Source organism: Cervus canadensis, chromosome 27, assembly GCF_019320065.1.
Source record: "Cervus canadensis isolate Bull #8, Minnesota chromosome 27, ASM1932006v1, whole genome shotgun sequence".
Lineage (NCBI taxonomy): Eukaryota > Metazoa > Chordata > Mammalia > Artiodactyla > Cervidae > Cervus > Cervus canadensis.
The window spans coordinates 39,736,835-39,750,886 of NC_057412.1; positions in this window are offsets into that span (position 1 = coordinate 39,736,835).

Consider the following 14,052-nt stretch of genomic DNA (forward strand, 5'->3'; position numbering starts at 1 on the left):
AAGAAGAGGTGGAAAATTGGAAACACTTTAAATAAAGGAAGCTCCTACAAGTTTGGCTGCAAATTGGGAAAGAAAGAAGAATCTAGTGAGAGAAATAGAAGAAAACAACTGAACAAATAAGGGGCACAGTTTCAGCGCCCCCCTTCTGCCCCATGGAAAGAAAAAAGAAAGAATGATGGAAAAGTCCTTGTCACTGGATGACACTGACTTTGCTATTTAGATTTATTACTAAAACAAAAAGAACAACAAAAAAAGCTGTTTGCACATGCACATTGAACCATATCACTTTGTAGTAGTAAAGAATCTTCAAAGTTTTATATTCAATACTCCTTATTTCATAAGTGGGAACTCTAACACCAGACAGCAAAATCATTTGTTCCAGAGCGGAATGTATGACAAACTCAATAGCAAAATCTAAGTCTCTTGGCTCTCATCTCTCTTAGTGATGATATTTATTTAAATAAAAATACAATAATTTTAATTGAATATATTTGACACATCACATTGTGTACATTTGAGGTATAAAATGTGTTACTTTGACACATTTATATATTGTGATATGTAATATGGTTGCCATTGTAACAATGTTTACTCCATTACACATTGTTGTCCAAAATCATTATATTATGCATTAGATTCTGATGGCTTATTTACTACTGACTGCAAGTTTGTACCCTTAAATAACATCAGTTTTATCCCCCCACCTCTTGCCATTTTGATGTGTTTTTTTTTTTTTAATGAAGTTGACTTACAACCGAAAAACAAAAAGAAAAGCAACAAATTTTTAAAGAGCAAGGGAAACAGAGAGTAAGGTGGGAGTAGGAGGATGCGAGTTCACTTCCTCCCATGAATACATCAAAAAATACATCAACATGTGTATCAATTCTCACTGGAAACAAACTAGAGAACTACAGAAAGATTCTTGTACAATCAAGGCTGTAAGAAAAATCAATGCAAAATCAGGGAGGAAGGGAAGAGAAGAGATCAGCTCCTCCTCTGTGACCCCTGGAGGAAACAAAGAAGATAGTGGTGGGGAGATTGTGCAGACAGAGGTCCTCCCTAGGGAGAGAGCAGTTGGAGCTACATATTGGGAAGCCTAACTCTGGGATCCAACACTGGAAAGATGAGTCTCCTTAGCTGGTTAGAAAACCAGTGGAACGAACAGGAGGGCTGTAAGAAACCTAGATTCCACTTCTAAAGAGCACACAACATTTGCTTATTCCCAAAACAGGGCAGAGAAAGCAGGTTAAAATTATACAAGACTATGGTCAGTTTCCTGTGACTGCCCCCACGCATGCCCCAGCCTAAAATGAGCACCGACCCAGGACTGGTTTGCTTAGTGATTTAGTTCCACACTAACAAACCCAAAGTTAGTAGAAGGAAAGAAATCATAATATAGAGCAGACATAAATGAAATAGTCTAAAAAACAATTGAAAAGATCAGTGAAATTAAGAGTCAGTTCTTTGAAAAGATCAACAAAACTAATAAACATTTAAGACAGTCATCAATGAAAAAGAGGGAACAAATCAATAAAACCAGAAATGAAATAGAAGTTGTAACAAATAAGACAGAAATTCAAAGGATAAGACATTAGCACAAAAAATAATATGCTGATAAAATGATTAACTGAGAAGAAATGAACAAAACCCTAGAAATGTAGAACCTTCCAAGACTGAACCAGGAAAAAATGGAAAATATGATCAGACCAATTACCAGTAAAAAAATTGAATTGGTAGAAAAAAATTAAAAACCCAACAAGTAAATGTCCAGGACCAGATAGCTTCATCAATTCAGTAGCTCAGTCATGTCTGACTATTTGTAACTCCATGGATTGCAGCATGCCAGGCTTCCCTGTCCATCACCAACTCTCTGAGCTTGTTCAAACTCACGTCCATCAAGTCAGTGATGCCATCCAACCATCCTGTCCTCTGTCGTTCCCTTCTCCTCCTACCTTCAATCTTTCCCAGCATTAGGATCTTTTCAAATGAGTCAGCTCTTCACATAAGGTGGCCAAAGTATTGGAGCTTCAGCTTAAACATCAGTCCTTCCAATGAATATTCAGGACTGATTTCCTTTAGGATGGACTGATTTAATCTCCTTGCAGTCCAAGGGACTCTCAGGAGTCTTCTCCAACACCACAGTTCAAAAGCATCAATTCTTCGATGCTCAGCATTCTTTATAGTCCAATTCTCACATCTGTACACGACTACTGGAAAAACCATAGCTTTGATTATATGGACCTTTGTTGGCAAAGTAATGTCTGCTTTTTAACACGCTGTCTAGGTTTGCCATAGCTTTTCTTCCAAGGAGTAAGTGTTTTTTAATTTCATTGCTGCAGTCACCATTTTGCAGTGATTTTGGAGCCCAGGAAAATAAAGTCGGACACTGTTTCCATTGTTTCCCCATCTATTTGCCATGAAGCGATGGGACCGGATGACATGATCTAATTTTTTGAATGTTGAGTTTTAAGCCAGCTTTTTCACTCTCCTTTTTCACTTTCATCAAGAGGCTCTTTAGTTCCTCTTCAATTTCTGTCATAAAGGTCATGTCAGCTGCATATCTGAGGTTATTGATATTTCTCCTGGCAATCTTGATTCCAGCTTGTGCTTCATGCAGTCCAGAATTTCGCATGATATACTCTGCATATCAGTTAAATAAGCAGAGTGACAATATACAGCCTTCATGTACTCTTTTCCCAATTTGGAACCAGTTCATTTTTCCATGTCCAGTCCTAACTTGCTTCTTGACCTTCATATAGATTTCTTAGGAGGCAGGTAAGGTGGTCTGGTTTAAGAATTTTCCACAGTTTGTTGTGATCCACACAGTCAAAGGCAGTAGTGTAGTCAATGAAGCAGAAGTAGATGTTTTTCTGGAATTCTCTTGCTTTTTCGATGATCCAACAGATGTTGGCAATTTGATCTCTGGTTCTTCAGCCTTTTCTAAATCCAGATTGAACATCTGGAAATTCACGGTTCCTGTACTGTTGAAGTCTGGCTTAGAAAAATGTTGAGCATTACTTTGCTAGTGTGTGAGATGAGTACAATTGTGTGGTAGTTTGAGCATTCTTTGGCATTGCCTTTCTTTGGGATTGGAATGAAAACTGACCTTCTCCAGTCCTGTGGCCACTGCTGACTTTTCCAAATTTGCTGGCATATTGAGTGCAGCACTTTCACAGCAGCATCGTTTAGGACTTGAAATACCTCAGCTGGAATTCCATCACCTCCACTAACTTTGTTCATAGTGATGCTTCCTAAGGCCCATTTGACTTCACACTCCAGGATGTCTGACTCTAGGTGAGTGATCACACCATTGTTGTTATCTGGGTCATGAAGATATTTTTTGTATAGTTCTTCTGTGTATTCTTGCCACCTCTTCTTAATATCTTCTGCATCTGTTAGGTCCATACCATTTCTGTCCTTTATTGTGTCCATCTTTGTAGGAAATGTTCCCTTGGTATCTCTAATGTTCTTGAAGAGATCTGTAGTCTTCCTCATTCATTGTTTTCCTCTATTTCTTTGCATTGATCACTGAGGAAGGCTTTCTTATTTCTCCTTGTTATTCTTTGGAACTCTGCATTCAAATGGGTATATCTTTCCTTTTCTCCTTTGCCTTTTGCTTTTGTAAGGCCTCCCCAGACAACCATTTTGCCTTTTTGCAAATCTTTTTCTTGGGGATGGATTTGATCACTGCCTCCCGTACAATGTTATGAACTTTTCTGTCCATAGTTCTTCAGGCACTCTATCAGATCGAACCCCTTGAATCTATTTGCCACTTTTACTTATAATCATAAAGGATTTGATTTAGGCCATACCTGAATGGTCATGGAACATGGAGCAATGGACTTGTATAATGGACATGGAACAGAGGACCTATTGAAAATGGTTGTGCCTGAATGGTCTAGTAGTATTCCTTACTTTCTTTAATTAAATATGAATTTGGCAATAAGCTTCATAGGTGAATTCTACCAAACATTCAGACAGAAGTTAACACCTATCCTTCTCAAATTTTTCCAAAAAATTATACAAAAAAGAATGTTTCTGCTCCTCCTAAAAGGCCAGCATTAGTCTGATACCAAAACCAGACCCCCCAAAAAAATTATAGGCCAATATCACTAATATACACAGAGCAAAAATACTCAAGAAAATATTAGCAAACAAAATCCAACAATACATTAAAAAGATAATGAACCATGATCAAGTGGTATTTATCCCAAGGGTTTAAGGAAGATTCAATATCTGCAAGTGAACCAACATGACACATCACATTAACAAATGAGGAATAAAAATCATAAGGTCATCTCAATAGAGATAGAAAATTTTTTGAAAAATTCACCATCCATTTATGACAAAAACTCTCCAAAAAGTGGATATAGAGGGAACATACCACATCATAATACAGATTACACATATTAAGCTCACAGCAAATATCATACTCAACAGTAAAAAGTTGAAAGTACTTTCTCCAAGATTAGGAACAAGACAAGATCCTCACTCTCACCACTTATTCAGTATAGTGCTAGAAGTCTTAGCTGCAGAAATCAGACAAGAAATGAAAGGAATCTAAATTGGAATGGAAGAATTAGAACTGTCACTGTTTGCAGATGACTTGATACTACACTTAGACAATCCTAAAGATGCCACCAAAAATTATAGAACTGATAAAGGAATTTGGTAAATTTACAGGATACAAAACTAATAATAATATACAAAACTCTTCTATACTTCTGTATGCTGACAATGAAATATCAGAGGGAGAAATTAAGGAAACTATTCCATTTACAATCACAAATGGAATTCTTTCTTTACAAAAAGAATAAAATTCCTATGAATCGATATAAGGAGATAAAGGACCTGTACTTGGAAAACTATAAGGACATTGATGAAAGGAATTGAAGAATTTCCAAACAGATGGAAATATATATCATTTTCATGGATTGGAAGAATTAATATTGTTAAAATGAACATACTACCCAAGACAATCTGTAGATTCAATGTAATCACTATCAAAATGTCTATGGCTTTTTCCAAGGAGCTAGGAAAACTGGACAGCTTCATGTAAAGAATGAAATTTTAACCTTTCTTCACACTATATATGAAAATAAATTCAAAATGAATTAAAGACTAAATATAAGACTGGAAACCCTAAAACTTTTAGAAGATGGCATAAGCATAACACTCTTTCACATAAATCACAACAATATTTTTTGAAACTCCCGCCTCAGGCAAAAGAAACAAAAGCAAAAATAAACAAATGGGAGTTAATTAAACTTAAAAGCTTTTGCACCACAAAGGAACCCATTAAGAAAATGAAAAGACAACCTTCTGAATAGGAGAAAATATTTATAAAAGTATAACTGATAAGTTAATTCATACAACTCAATATTAAAAAGCCTGATTATAAATGGGCAGAAGACCTGAATAGACATTTTTCCAAAGAGGATATACACACAGTCAATAGGCACATGAAAAATGCTTAACATCATTAATCATTAGAGAAATGCAAATCAAAACCACCATGAGATATTGTCTCACACCTGTCAGAATAACTACCATCAAAAACGTCATAAATAAGAAATGTTGGCAAGGATGTGGATGAAAGGGAACCCTTGTATACTGTTGGTGGGAATGTAAACTCATGCAGCCACTATGGAAAACTACATGGCAGTTCTTCAAAAAACTAAAAATTGAACTACTATATGACCAGCAATTGCACTATTGGTATATATTCAAAAAAAACAAAAACTCTAATTCATGTACCCCTATATTTTTAGTAGCATTATGTATAATACACAAGATATGGAAGAAACCTAAGTGTCAATTACACAAGAAAGATTTTATGTGTGTACATACACACAGACACACACACACAAACCCACACACCTACATACATATAATGAACTACTAAGTCAACCATATAAAAACCAGAAATTTTGCCAGTGGCAACAACATTCATGAATCTGGAGGGTATTTATGCTTAGTGAAATAAGTCAGAGAAAGTTAAATACTGCAAGCTATCACTAATATATGGACTATAAAAATAAAGCAAATGAATGAATATAACAAAACAGAAACATATTCACAGATATATACAACAAACTAGTGGTTACCAGTGGGGGAAGGGGTGGGGGTGGGGACAAGATATATGCAGGAGATTAAGAGGTAAAAATTACTATGTATCAAATTAATAAGTAACAGGGATATATTGTGAAGCACAGGGAAATGTAGCCATTATTTTATAATAACTTTAAATGGAGTATAATCTATAAAAAATATTGAATCACTATGTTGTACACCTGAAACTAATATAATATTATAAATCAGGTATCCTTTCATTTTTTACCTTTTTAAGTTAGAAAAATTATTAAAAACAAAAAACACAAGCAAGAACATGAACAAATATTTTTCCAAAGAGTTATAAATTCCCAAATGGCACAAAAAATGGTATCCATCATTATCTGTCATTAAGAAAATGCAAATCAAAACCACAATGAGAGACCATTTCACACCCACTGGGGGACTTTAATCAAGAAAATGTAACATAACAAGTACTGGCAAGGATGTGGAGAACTGAAACTCTCATAAATTACTGATGGTAATACATAATGGTACAGCTGCTGTGAAAAACAGTCTGGCTGTTCATCAGAAAATTAAACACAGAATTACCATGTGATCCAGTACTTCCACTTCCAGATATATTTTATTTCAAAAGAAATGAAAACATATGTCCACACAATAACTAGGACCCACATTTTCATAGCAATGTAATTTGTAAGAGCTGAAAAGTAGAAATAACCCAAATGTCCATCAGTGGGCAAACGACTAAAATTATGGTATTTTGGTATATTCAAATAATGGAATTTTATTCAGATATAAAAAGAAACAAAATACCAATATATGCTACAAGTTGGGTCAACCTCAAAAACATTGTCTGAAGTAAAAAAGAAAAAAAAGTCAGATACAAAGGCCACATATTATGTGACTCCATTTATATGAAACATACAGAATAGGAATATCTATCAACATATAAGGCATATTAAAGAGATAAGTGAGGTATAGAAAGATGGGAATATAGAGCAATTACTCACAGCATATGAGAAGTTTTTATGGGATCAGGTAAAAGTTTTGAAACTAAAAAGAGCTGGTGTTTATACAGCATCGTGAATATACTAAATACTACAGAGCTGTACCCTAATGTCCACTGAATAGTACACTTTAAATGGTTAAATGTATATTATACATTATAAAATGTATATCACATAAATGTCACCTAAAAAAACTTCTTCTGTACAGTAACATCAATATGGTAAGTTTAAAAAAAAATTTAGTGAAAAAAAAATAATTCCCATGGAACAAGTAATACCTATATAATACAACTACCACTTTGAGTAAGAGGGGAAACTGCCAATTTATTATATGATGCTAGGAAAAGCTTACTAGCGAACCTCAAATGGACAATACAAGATAAGAAACTGTTAGAAAAATCACATTTAAAATATATATTAATAGAGAAAATATTAGTAGATTTGAGTACATCAGCTAATTAAAATTTGCCTCATAACTATAAGAATTCTTCAAAAGGCTCATTTATCAACCTGACATAACTCAGGAAAGAAACAGTGATCATGAATATTAACGAATAAATAAATATTAATAAATATTAACGAAAGTAAAACATAAAAATTTAAGAGAGTGAATTTTAAAAGAAAAGGAAAGAACACCCCAGAGCAGTGTTTAAATTTAAAACTATAAATAAATATAATTGAAATGCCAGAGTCCTACTGTATAATACAGGGAATTATATTCAATATCCTGCAATAAATTATAATGGAAAAGAATATGAAAAAGAATATCTAAATGTATAATTGTGTCACTTTTCTGTATAGCAGAAATTAAATATAGCATGGTAAATCAACTATACCTCAATAAAAAATTTTTAGAAAGTAATCAGAAAGAGAAGATGAAAAAAAACAGAAAAAGAAATATTTAAAGAGATTATGCTGACAATTTTCCAAAATTATTAATAAATATTAAACTTTAATTATAAGAAGCTCAGAAACATGAAGTAGGCTTTTAAAAAAGAAATTGACACAGAATGATTTTGGCTGAAAATCAAACACAGAGAAAACCTTGAAAGAAGTCAGAGAAAAAGAAATGCAGAAGAATTTAAGCCAAAATTACAACAGACTTATTAAATCTATAAAGTTGGAAGCAATGGAGTGAAATCTTTAGAATGAAAAAGACATAAGCTATCTACAATTTTATACACAGTGTAAATATTATCAAAATTACAACTTCTGCTCATCAAAGACACAGTTAAGAGAATGAAACAGCTAATGGGAGAAAATATTGCATATCACATATTTGATAAAGGACTTTGCTGTTGCTATTCAGTACCTAAGTCATGTCCAACTCTTTGAAACCCCGTGGACTGCAGCACTCCAGGCTTCCCTGTCCATCATTATCCCCTGGAGTTTGCTCAAATTCATGTCCACTGAGTCAGGAATGCCATCCAACCAACTCATCCTCTGTCATCTCCTTTTCCTCCTGCCCTCAATCCTTCCCAGCATTAAGGTCTTTTCCAGTGAGTCACCTTTTTGCATCAGGTGGCCAAAGTATTGAAGCTTCAGCTTCAACATCAGTCCTTCCAATGAATATTCAGGATTGATTTCCTTTAGGATTGACTCGTTTGATCTCTTTGCTGTCCAGGGGACTCTCAAGAGTCTTCTCCAGCACCAGAATTCAAAAGAATTAATTCTTCAGCATTCAGCCTTCTTTGCAGTCCAACTCTTACATCCATACATGACTACTGGGAAAACCATAGCTTTGACTAGACAGACCTTTGTGAGCAAAGTGATGTCTTTGCTTTTTAATATGCTGTCTGGGTTTGTCATAGCTTTTCTTCCAAGGAGCAAACATCTTATAATTTCATGGCTGCAGTCACCATCTGCAGTGATTTTGAAGTTCAAGAAAATAAAGTCTGTCACTGTTTCCATTTTTACCTATCTATTTGACTATATAGACCTGTCATCAAAATGATGTCTCTGCTTTTTATACACTATCTAGGGGCTTCCCTCATAGCTCAGTCAGTAAAGAATCTGCCTGCAGTGCAGGAGACCTGGATTCGATTCCTGGGTCGGGAAGATCCCCTGGAGAAGGAAATGGCAATCCACTCCAGTATCCTTGCCTGGAAAATCCCATGGACGGAGGAGCCTGGCAGGCTACAGTCCATGGGGCCACAAGAGTCGGACATGACTTAGCAACTAAACCACCAAATCACTAGGTTTGTCTAGCTTTTCTTCCAAGACGCAAATGTCTTTGAATTTCATGGCTGCAGTAACCATCTGCAGTGATTTTGGAGACCAAGATAATAAAAGATGCCACTGTTTCCACTTTTCCCCATCTGTTTACAGTGAAGTGATGGGACCAGATGCCATGATCTTAGTTTTTGAATGTTTTAAGCTAGTTTTTTCACTCCCTTCTTTCACCCTCATCAATGTATGCAAAGGATTCTCAAAACTCAATATTAAGAAAAGAAACATCACTCATTATTAGAGAAATGCAAATCAAAACCACAATGAGGTACCATTTCTTGCCAGCCAGAATGGCTGCTATCCAAAAGTGTACAAGCAATAAATGCAGGAGAGGATGTGGAGAAAAGGGAACCCTCTTACACTGTTGTGGGAATGCAAACTAGTACAGCCACTATGGGGAACAGTGTGGAGATTCCTTTAAAAACTGGAAATAGAACTGCCATATGACCCAGCAATCCCATTGCTGGACACACACCCCGAGGAAACCAGATCTGAAAGAGACACGTGCATCCCAATGCTCATCGCAGCACTGTTTATAATAGCCAGGACATGGAAGCAACCTAGATGCCCATCAGCAGACGAATGGATAAGGAAGCTGTGGTACATATACACCATGGAATATTACTCAGCCATTAAAAAGAATTCATTTGAATCAGTTCTAATGAGGTGGATGAAACTGGAGCCCATTATACAGAGTGAAGTAAGCCAGAAAGAAAAATGCCAATACAGTATACTAACGCATATATATGGAATTTAGAAAGATGGTAATGATAACCCTATATGCAAGACAGAAAAAGAGTCACAGATGTACAGAACAGATTTTTGGACTCTGTGGGAGAAGGCGAGGGTGGGATGATCTGAGAGAATAGCATCGAAACATGTATATTATCAATTGTGAAACAGATCGCCAGTCCAGGTTTGAAGCATGAGACAAGTGCTCAGGGCTGGTGCACTGGGAAGACCCAGAGGGATGGGATGGGGAGGGAGGCAGGAGGGGGGGTTCAGGATGGGGAACACATGTAAATCCATGGCTGACTCATGTCAATGTATGGCAAAAACCACTACAATATGGTAATTAGCCTCCAACTAACATAAATAAATGAAAAAAAGAGAAGTCAAAAAAAATTTTTTTTAAAGAGTAAAAAAAAAAGAAAAGAAACAATCCAATAAGAATGGACAAAACAGAAATAACCAAGGAAGGCAAATTTATGGCAAATAAGCACATAAAAGGATGTCCATAGTCATTTTGGAAATGCCAACTACAGTGAGATACCATTAAACACTTCTTACAACAGCTAAAATAATTTTTTCAATCTGATGATATAAAGTGATGACAATGATTTAAAGCACTTGGGAATCTTATATCATGGTGGCAGGAGTGCAAAATAGTTCAAGATGAAAAATAGTTCAGGAGTTTATCATAAAGTTAAATGTACAATTACCATATGATAAAGTAATCTTTATGTTCACTCTATAAATGTATACACAAATAATGTTATTTATAATCACCAACAATTTAAAATAAGCCAATAGTTCATCAAGTATGGAATGGGTTTAAAAAAAAACTGTGATCTATTCACAGAATAGACTTCAACATAGCACTAAAAAATATCAAATTACTGATACACATAATACGTACAATTGCAGCAGAATCCTACAAGTCTTAAGAAACACATACAGCAAGAACTGTTGATATATAGAATAATTGTCACCTCCCAAAAGCCTTTATACCATTTTGTAGTAAATTCACCCTCATGTTCAACCCCTAGTACACAAACCTGCTTTCTATCTCTATAGTTTTGTCTTTGCAAGAATGTCACATAATGAAAGCAAACAGCATATAGCCTTTTGATTTCTTGCACTTAGTTGTATTTGAAATTCATTCACCTTTTAGCAACATTATAAATATTTCCTGACTTTCTTTTCATATATTTTTTAAAGTCTCTTCTTTTGGTTTCCATGTTACAAACTCCCAGTTTCCTTTCTATCTCTTAGTGCTTTTTTAACAAATCTTCTTTGCAAGATCCTCTTGCAATATTGAACTTTTGCAATTAAACTTTAAGACTGAAAATCAGTTCTGAGCACATTTTTTTCTGTATCTACCCGCTTTCATTAGGGTGAGAATATTTTGTCCCATGATTTTGTATGTTATTTATATGCTCATAAGTCACAAGTTTATATCTCCATACCATAAGTCCATATGTTTCCATCTAATAAATCAAGATCCTATTAGCTCCTCACCAGAGCACTGACTGTCAGAGCAAAACTGTCTTGATTGGGAGTTTAACCTTCCCTTCTTTAGGGTTCTTTCAATTAAACCCTTAGCTAGGTTCTGTTTTCTCTACTCCTCTCAAAAGCAGTTGGACTTTCTTTGGATAGACTCCAAGGAAGCCCTCTATAATTCTCCTTTTTTGGTTATCTGCATTCAGAGCATCAGTTGAGCATAGTAATAGCCACCCAAATCTTATGTTATTTTAGCTTCCATTTTCCCACGTTTCTCAGATGTCTGTTATATGGAACCAAATGATGGATTCCCCTACACTGCTATGCCATCCCAGTGCACCACCAGCAAAACTTTCAACAACTAGATGGCTATGCCAGAGCCCTGTGTTCTACCTACCACCAGTGATGGGATCATTAATGTCAGATTCTAAGACAGTCTTAGCATGCAAGGTACTTACCAGATTCTTTTGGAAGCAGTATTTGTAGAAAGTAGGCATGAAAAAGGGGAGAAGTAGGGCCAACAACAGTGTTGGCTAAGCCCATGAGGAGCTGTGGAGCTATATGCATCTTAAACTTTGTCCTCTTTTGGAATAGGATGGCCAGCTTTTTATTAGTCACTGATGTGCATACTCCCACACCCCCAGAAGCTGTGTGTGATGTGGTTTTCTGTATGAATATCTAAAGGAATTGACAAGTGAAGGCTGTCTTCTGTCAGCACTTTCATAGCCAGGGCAACAAGTTCTTCATTAAAGGGGGATCTGGGTGGTCAGTCTCAGTATATACCACAATGTTCCAAACCAAACTTGAAATTCAACCAACACCCTCCCCCAAGTATGACCCTTCTCCAGTCTTTCCCTTTCCAGGAATCCATCCAGTAGTTCTAAAACTAGATACCTAGGAGTACCTCCTAATGTCTTCTTTATTACCAGTCACCCACAACATAGATTAGCATTAAGCGCAAACATTTTAACCTCCAAATTATGTCTTACACTCTCCCCATTTCTCTTTTAACCATTGCGACCACCCAGCCTAAGTCACAGTCATCTCACCTGGAGAATCCCTAGACTCCTTGCTAGTTTTTCTGTTTTCTCTCTTGCCTTTTTTCAACCTAATCTCCACATACAAGTCTGTCTAAATTCTGTGAAGCATACATTGGATCATCTCACAACCCTGGCTTCAAACCTTCAAGAACTTCCACTGACTGGTTCAAAATTGGGAAAGGAGTACATCAAGGCTGTTTATGGTCACCCAGTTTATTTAACTTATATGCAGGGCACATCATCCAAAATGCCAGACTGGATGAAGCACAAGCTGGAATCAAGACTGCCAGGAGAAATACCAACAACCTCAGACATGCAGATGACACCACGTAAGGGCAGAAAGTGAAGAACTAAAGAGCCTCCTGATGAAGGTGAAAGAGGAGCTGAAAAAGTTTGCTTAAAACTCAACATTCAAAAACTAAGATCATGGCATCTGGTCCCATTACTTCATGGCAAATAGAAGGGGAAAACTAGAAGCAGTGACAGATTTTATTTTCTTGGGCTCCAAAATCACTGCAGACAGTGACTGTAGCCATGAAATTAAAAGAAGCTTTCTCCTTGGAAGAGAAGTTATGACCAACCTAGACAGCATATTAAAAAGCAGAGACATTACTTTGCCAACAGAGGTCTGTCTAGTCAAAGCTATGGTTTTTCCAGTAGTCATGTATGGATGTGAGAGTTGGACCATAAAGAAGGCTGAGCACCAGAGAATTGGTGCATTTGAACTGCAAGGAGATCAAACCAGTCAATACTAAAGGAAATCAGTCCTGAATATTCATTGGAAGGACTGATGCTGAAGCTGAGCCTCCGATATTTGGCTCTTTGAAGATAGGAAGAGCCAACTCACTGGAAAAGACCCTGATACTGGGAAAGACTGAAGGTAAAAGGAGAAGGAAACAACAGAGGATGTGATGGTTAGATAGGATCACTGACTCAACTGACATGAATTTGAGCAAACTCCAGGAGATAGTGAAGGCAGGGTAGCCTGGTGTTCTGCAGTCCATGGGGTCACAAAGAGTTGGACATGACAGCAGCTGAACAATAACAAAATATAGAAATTAGAATTAAATACACATGCTTTCACATTTACCACTAGGCTTTTAGTATCGATACCCTCTCTAATCTCCTCATGGGTCTCCCTCTCCATTATTCACCATGCTTCAGTCATACAGAATTCTTTCAGTTCTTGGAAGCTACTGAGAATCTGCCATAAATAAAACATTTTCCATTTTCCTTCCAACCTCTGGTTATTTCGCCTGGTGAGTTCTTTGTCATCCTTCAGGTAACCTTCTTGCTATCTTCTCAAATGGCACTTTATTGACTTGCAGTGACAATTATAATATACATTTGTGGCTGTGTAGCATCTCTTTTATATTAATGGCAATTGTTAAAATGTAGGAGATTTCCATATTTAAAAATTCTGCCTCTTTAAGGCAGTTATCACAATTCAACCTCCCAGCTATAATGGCAGCTAGAGT